Genomic DNA, 8,018 nt, shown 5'->3' on the forward strand with positions numbered 1-8,018 from the left:
GAGTTTTTGAGTTTTTAAAGCTATTTTTCTTTGTCATGTTATTTGTATGGTGTAAATTTCTCATTCTGCTCATTTCAGTGTCCCAGATCTCTAGACCTTTCCAAGTTTCTGAGTCTTATTTTGTGATTTCTGATAGTACCACAATATTCCATTGCATTCATATATTAGTTGATGGTCAGCCCTTTTAATTTCTAGTTCTTTGCTACTGAAAATTAAATTAATAACTGATTTTTTTCCTGGACAGATCTTACCAAAAGAATTCCTGAATGGCTGTCCTGGATTCCATTTTGTCTCCGGAGACAATTTGATCAAAATCAAATCCAGGCTTCAAACAGGCCAAATAACTCCTGGCTTAATGGCTCTACCAGGCCGCTGAAAAGTGGAGTTTTTCATACTTATTCCTAAAGGCTATGCAACACCCAGTTGGTTCTTTGAAACACTGTGAACACTGGTCTATTGACAGTTCCACTTGCCCTTTTTTATTTCTAGGGCACCATCTAGTCAACTGATTACTCCTATTTGTAGGTCCTTGGCAATGAGGATAAAAGCCCTGATGAAGTTCCTCCATTGTTAAAATTCAATACTTGGATACTGTAAGGACTTAAGTGATAGAATGCTTATGATAAGCATTGAATATTTTGCCAACTCTGGTATCTGGCTGATAGTCATCCAAGTATTTATTTAATATCTTTTTTTTGTGGCTAGTCATGTTCAGTCTGCCTAAAGCTTTAATAAAAGTCTTTTGAGATAGACATATATAAACATATACCACAATTTCAGGGTGAGGGTTGGAAAAGCCTTCAGATTAGGTTGGTGAAGGGGGTGTGCATACCACCGAAGAAATGCATTCCAAACATGGAGGGCATGAGAAGGGATGTTGTAAGGAGCAGCAGAAGAAGGCCAGTGATAATACCTGCTGTAAGTTACAATCTTCATACTTGAGGTTAGCTCCATGGTTCAGAAACATCCATTTCTTTTTACACCTCTTAGGGTTCTTAGCATTTTTATCTTTTACATTCTTACTGCTAACATTCTAGTCCAGACCTTCATCACCTTATACCAGATTAGTTCAATAGCTTCCATTATAGTCTGTTTTAGACAGACAGCCTCCAGTTCTGTTCAATGAAACCTTATTTGTCTTACTAAATCCAGTCAATAATTTCCCTTCCCTGTTCAAAAAAACTAATAACTCAGGGATTATAGGAAGAAATCCAAAGTCCCTAGCCTGTCAAAGTCTAACATGTTCGGTTTTGGTTGAACTAAGGAATGGCTTATCAGGAAGAAAGAAGTGAATGTCACATTACTCTTCCCTAGCCAAATCATAGCATGAGTATTGTGTTCTGTTTCTTCCAGACTGTCCTTGTGTGTATTTGGATCCACAGATACCATTCTCCCAGACTTGTCACTATAGGTTTTCTAATCTGTCAATTATTTCTGTTTTGTAGACCATAAATTCTTTCACTCATTTCTTTTTTAGATTATTCAGGAATTCTTGTTATTTTTCTCTGCTATCTTGGGAATTCATAATTTACTCTGCCTCATTAGATGTTGATTCATTTTCCTTTGTCTTGAAATATTTTTTTCATAGATGTATGTATTCTTTTGCCAGATCTGGAAACCATATTCCTTTTTTTTTTTTTTAACATCTATCCCTTTTGCCATAATCTGCTTATTCTCAAGGTCTTTAGTTGAATTTTCTTTCTCCTGAGATCTTTGGTAATTTCATTTCCCTATCATTCTCCTGACTTCTATCCTTTTAAAATATGGTTCCTCTTGGGGCTGGGCCTCAAAATGCTCTCAGTCTCTTTCCACACTGAACAAATCACATTTCCCCAGCCTTGGGTCTCTGCCCCTGGAGACTTCTGAACACAACTACATTCTGGTCTCACTTACCTCAGAGGTAGCAGAGTGTTACATTGCTATATATAATATGTGTGTGTTCTGCTCCGTTTATCCCTGTTCCTTAGTTCATTGCTTTAGGTTCATTAGTAACTGGGTTCTATTAAAACCTGAGCAAGGTTCTGCCTTTTGCATTTCTATGGCAAAGTGTATGTGTTGGGGGTGGTGGGGAAGAGTGAGCTTAGAGGGTATAGAGTTGAATTCTGTTGCAGGCCTATGAATATGGAGAGGGGAAAGGATACAGTTTGTAATTGGCCTTCTCCACTGTTGGAGGAGAGGAATAAGCATGTTATTTAACATCTACTATGATCTAAAGTACTATATTTAAACACTTTTTACAAATATCTCATTTGATCTTCACAATAACGTTTTCATGTCCAAGCTATTATTATTATCCTCTTCTTACAGCTAAGGAAACTGAGGCAAACAGATCAAATGACTTGTCCAGAGTCAGACAACTAATGACTGGATTAGAACCTGGGTCTTGATTCTTGGTCCAACACTGTATCCACTCTCCTATCAGCTGCTCCAAATCACTGAATTGCTACCTCATTTGGGTTCTTGTGTCCTAGGCTATGTAGACTTAAATTTATTTTAGCTCTTGAACATAAGTTCTATTTTGGAAATGTCCAAAAGGTGAGAATTGAAGAAAATTTGTAATTCTCAATTTTGTTGGTCATTGGACCCAGAAGTATAAACTTTGAACATGTATCTACAGAGTTGCTGGAAGGTATTTCAGAAGAAGGCACTAGCAATGAGGGGAGCTGTGAAAGACCTACTGGGAGAAGAGGTTCGTTTTTTGCCACCTTCCTTACTGTACAATAGTGTTGTGGAAAGGCTAGGTTCTAATTCTAGTTCTGCAACTGACTGGCAGAGCAAGGCACAACTCTTGACCCTTATTTTCTTTTTCTGGAATAACAAATAGAACTAGCAAATATCTGAAAGGTTGTTCTAGCTGTAACTTCCCATAGTTCTTTATAGACGTCATAGATTTATTATGCATAATGCAAACTGTAACCCCTCTTCTTCATATATATCTCTGTGAGTTGCAATGGCTCCCCAAAACTCATCCCTTCCTGTGGTCACCTATTCAAACAGCTCAGGAGAAAGAAATTCCTCTGTAAACTTTGTAGCACCTACCAGAACTTACTCTCCATTGAATTAGCTTTGAAAAAGTGACCACTGCAATAGGGCAGTAAAACAGAATTTTAGAAGAAGAGTTTGAATACATTGTTTAGGAACACAGGAGATGATCATCTAATTGGTGCCCCAGTAAAATGTTTAATTAATTTAATTTAAGATACTGATGCCTCTGTAACAAGTTGACTATACATGATTCCATGCTGTAGGAGAAAAATTGTATTGACTGTCCATAACATGACTGTTATGTTATCAGAATTTCTGATGCAGGTTTTTGAAAAGTTGAATTAGAGAAAGGGACGATTCCAAAAGACTTTCTATAAAGACCATTCTGCTCATGACTGCATTTAAAGATGTAAACAGCATTAAAATAATAAAAAAGGATAATAAAAATGATGAAAGGGAAAGAAACCTGGGAAGATTTGTATGAATTAGTGAGCAGAACCAGAAGAATCATTTGTACAATAACCACATGGGAGACTGGTCAATGACAAACCAGTCCTGGAAGCCTTAGCAATCTGCTCTACCTAGGGCTATCCACATGTATACTTGGGAATATACTGAGAATTTGTAATGGAGGACACTACTCACCACCTCAGAGCTTGCACTGGTATTTTGGGATTATTTCCTGCCCATTTACAATCTTTTAATTAGCCACAGAGGCAGACTGTGACAGCCCACACTTGTAGTTTGTGCTACTGAGGAGGCTGAAGTTAAAGGATCATTGGAACTGAGAAGTTAGTTGAACTGCAGTAGGTCCAATGATGATCAAGAGGATATACTAAATTTGGCTCCCAGGAACAGAGAGCCATCGGACTGCCTAAGGAAAAGTGGACCAACCTAGGTCAAAAATGGTCAGCAATGGGATATGGGCCACGAGTGACCCTATACTTACAGCCCAGGTGAAATGGGGATGTCAGGTCTGAAAAAAAATTCAAAAATAGTGACAGAACTACATCTAAGCCATATGCAAAAAAAACTCCAAGGGAAAAATTCCTTAGGGAAAAAATCTTGGAGATATAGGAGAAGTTAGGAGATATAAAGATGATTCTCTGAGCTCCAGAGTACTGGTGGAGGTCATGCCTTTCCCCCTTACTGGACTGGTCCATGAATTCATGGCCTCCCAGATAAGTCTGTAACTAGGTTGGGGTTGTCTCCAGTTTGAGTACCCTTTGTTTTGGTATAGGGCTATATGAGATCTCAAAACATTAAGAGTCAATAAAAGTCCAGTGACAGCCTGGGAAGGAGAAACCCTGATCTACTCAACACAGGCTAACAATGGATCTAGATAAGACACCATGCCCTACAAGCAAAGGTATGACTTGTCCACTGGCTATTTTATTCTACACCTGGAAGAAAACTCAGTGGTAGATATGTTAAATTTGGACCTGATCCAGGGATTAACGTAATAGAAAAGGTTAGATGATTTAGAACACTAATCACAAGGGCAGTCCACTCCATGGGTATCCCCTAGAATTGAGATAGCTGAGCTCTAGGGACCTAACCTGCTGGTATACATTTGATCTAGCAGAGTAACTCCAGAGTTTTGTTACATAAAGAAAAATAATTTTATACAACTTAAGTACTTCCAACAGTCTTGATCAACTATAACTCCAGAGGATCAATGATGAAGGAAGTTACGCACCTCCCAACAGAGAGGTGACAGACTAGGTACAGAATGAGACATTCATTTTCAAAATAGATAATGTATGAATTTGTTTTGTTTGACTAACATTTTTTGACTTATAAAAGTTTTCTTTCTCTCTCCCCCTCTCCCCCTCAATTTGGGGCAGTGGGAGTAGAAAGTGTTGTGAAAAATAAGCTAGTGAGGAAGCCAGTGGGCAGCTAGATGCTACAGTAGTTTGAGAGCCAACCCTGAAGTCAGAAGGGGCTGAGTTCAAATCCAACCTTAGACACTAACTGTATGATCTTGGGCAAAGTCACTTTACTCTTATTGCCTCACATCCAGGGACATCTCCAGCCATGTTGATTCCTATCTAGCCATTGGAACCAGATGACTCCAGAGGAGAAAGTGAGGTTGATGAGTTAGCACTCACTCAAATTCAATTCACACATGTCATGGCATCATCTCCCTGAAGTCATGATATTTTTCAAGAATGATGAACATAACCAAAAAGAGGGGGGAAAAGTCACTTTTAAAACATTTAAAAGAAAACACACAAAAGAATAAAAGGGCAGTTCTGAAGGAAATCCAGACAAGGAAGAATTTTGAAAGTAACATATTGTGTTTATTATAGCTTTTTAAAAAGTAAACTGAAGTATTAGAGACTCACAGTTTTTTATATATACAATCAGCATTTTCTGTTCTTTGTTATATGAGGGAAGTGCTCATTTTTTGGTGTTTATTAAAAACAAAATTTTTTTAAAAAGAAAAGAGATGGGGCAGCTAGGTGGCCCAGCAGAAAGAGTACCAGCCCTGGAGTCAGGAGTACCTGACTGAGTTCAAATTCTGCCTCAGACATATAATAATTACCTAGCTGTGTGACCTTGGGCAAGTCACTTAAACCATTGCCTTGCAAAAAAAACTTAAAAAAAAAGAAAAGAGATTGATTGTACCTGTGGAGTTAGGAGAGGGAACTCCTGGGAACTCTTAAAACTCAATTTTCTCCTTTTCCAATGATGTTTGATGTCAACCCTATGCAACTCAAAATATTAGAAAAGAAGTATGGTTCTGAAATGTGGTGCTGCTAGTTTACATGCATCTAATAAGACAACTTTGAACTTCATGGCAGCCTCCTTGGGATAGGGTGAAAACAACCTCTGTAAACATGAGAGCAGAATACAACTGTCTCAGAGTTCTCTCTCTCTCTCTCTCTCTCTCTCTCTCTCTCTCTCTCTCTCTCTCTCTCTATATATATATATATATATATATATATATATATCTCATTTAATTAAGCACTATTTTAAATAAAAAAAGTCTTTAGCTGGTCTCTGAAACTAGTTCCTCCTTTCTCTTATGAACTGGTTTTGTTCCTTAAGCTGGTTTCTTGTTAACTCCATTTCTGTTTCTATTTTTCTTATCTAGTTGGGAAATTTGGCAAAAGGAGGAAGGAATTGTTAAAATTGTTTTAGCTTTAATCTCAAGCTTTCCTCTTGAACCTTTCCTATTTGTACTTCCTGGTAAATGAGGATACTGAACCAGCTTGGGGGGCGGGGAGTGTTAAAATCCCTGTTAATTTGATGCCTAGTACTCTCTGAAGTAGTAACAGAATCTCCCTCAAAAACTGGAGGCAGGAGCTCACAATAGAGTCCACAATGCTAGCTTTCAAGCACCAAGGAAGGCTTGTTTCAGTTGTTTTTGGTTTTTGTCGTTGTTGTTGTTTTGTGTCTCCAACATTAAAGCTCCCATCTGCTTTGGATGAATGCAAGGATTTCTGAGAGCAAATTAGTATGACTAGTCACAACCTGTGTCCTTCCAGCAAATACCTGCATACAAGCAGCTGGAACTCAGTGTGCTGTTTGGAATTGCCCTTTTCATATAGTACCCATTATAAAATAAAATAGATCTTCTTGGGAAATCCTTGGTGAAGGCTATTTGAAGTCTGCAGAACTGACTATAGCTAATCAACTGCCATGCCTATTCATAGTAAACACAAACTCTTGCCCCATTGCCAATCATTCTTCTCCATTTCCAGCTCTTTCTATTACACCTTCTGAGAACTTGAGTTTTTTGTAGTACAGAGGGAAAATAGCTGGATTTGGACTCAGAGAAACAGTGTGAAACCTAGTTCTCCTATTTACTAAAATTTTGAGTATCTCTGGACCTCAGTTTCCTCACTCTTAAAATGGAAGGGACAGAATGATTGATTGATTATTGTCTTTCGTTCTTGAAGAGTACCAAAATAGCATTATTATGTTAGAGTCTTCAAATGAGTCCCATTGTGACTGATCAGACCAATATGAGCTCAGAATGCTCTACCACAGGTTGGGTACAAATAGGTTATGTGATCATTTAGGATGAATTCTCCAGATTGCCCATCTTTGAAATTTTCAAGTCTCCTTGAAGCTTTAACTTTTTAGTCTATATTTCATCTCTTACTTTCTTTCCATCTACCATTTGTCACTAAGACCTCAGTTCCTCCCTGAGGTTCCTTCGTGAGATGAGGATCCTCAGGGGAAAAATTGACCTCCACCTTAATATTCACCCTTTCCTTTCCAGATCCTTGCTACTTTCATGGATGGCCTGTCATGTCATATTCCTCCCTCCCCAATATTTTTGGGACCTAGTTCATAGTTTCTTTTATCCCAACCCCTGTTCCCTTGGAACATTCTGGCCTCCTGGTTCTTTAGCATTTTTCTGAAATCTACTATTGCCAAGAGTGGTCATCCCTTAGAATGAACTTGAGCCCCAAGCTCAAATGAATTTGTCCTAGTTGCTGGAATTCCTAGCTATGACTCTGCTCTCAGCTTTAGCAATCAATAAGAATTTATTAATGCTTAATTAATCATGTAAATGATTAATTATGCAAAATATTAATTGATAGTTATCATTACCTCTTATGTACCAGGCCATATATTAGTCATGAGGGAAATAAAACCAAAAACATAACTATACAGAGTTAGATTAAATTATTTCAAAGGTTTGTTCCAACACTGAATGAAACTTAAGGAAAGCTTTGTTCCTTACTCCAATATTTTCAACAAAAATTAAAATGGACCATATGAAATTTTACCTTTCCCAATACTTGATCTCCTCAATAAACTTTGCTCCAGAGGGCTACTTTTCATTATAGGACTTTATGATAGACAGCCCCCTCCCCCATTTCTGTAAGCAGAGGAAAGCAAAGAGTCAAGTTCAAGACCCAGAAAATGAGATTTAAAAACTCACTTTTCCTTGAATAAACTGTATAACTGCTCCTGGATCTTTTCTGGTGGAGGGAGACAGATAAACTGTTCTATTATGGTCTTGGGGATAGAGTTTGTTAAGACATAGGACATCAGAGTTCAGATTACTTTAT

Source organism: Macrotis lagotis, chromosome 1 (assembly GCF_037893015.1).
Source record: "Macrotis lagotis isolate mMagLag1 chromosome 1, bilby.v1.9.chrom.fasta, whole genome shotgun sequence".
In the NCBI taxonomy this organism is placed as follows: Eukaryota; Metazoa; Chordata; class Mammalia; order Peramelemorphia; family Peramelidae; genus Macrotis; species Macrotis lagotis.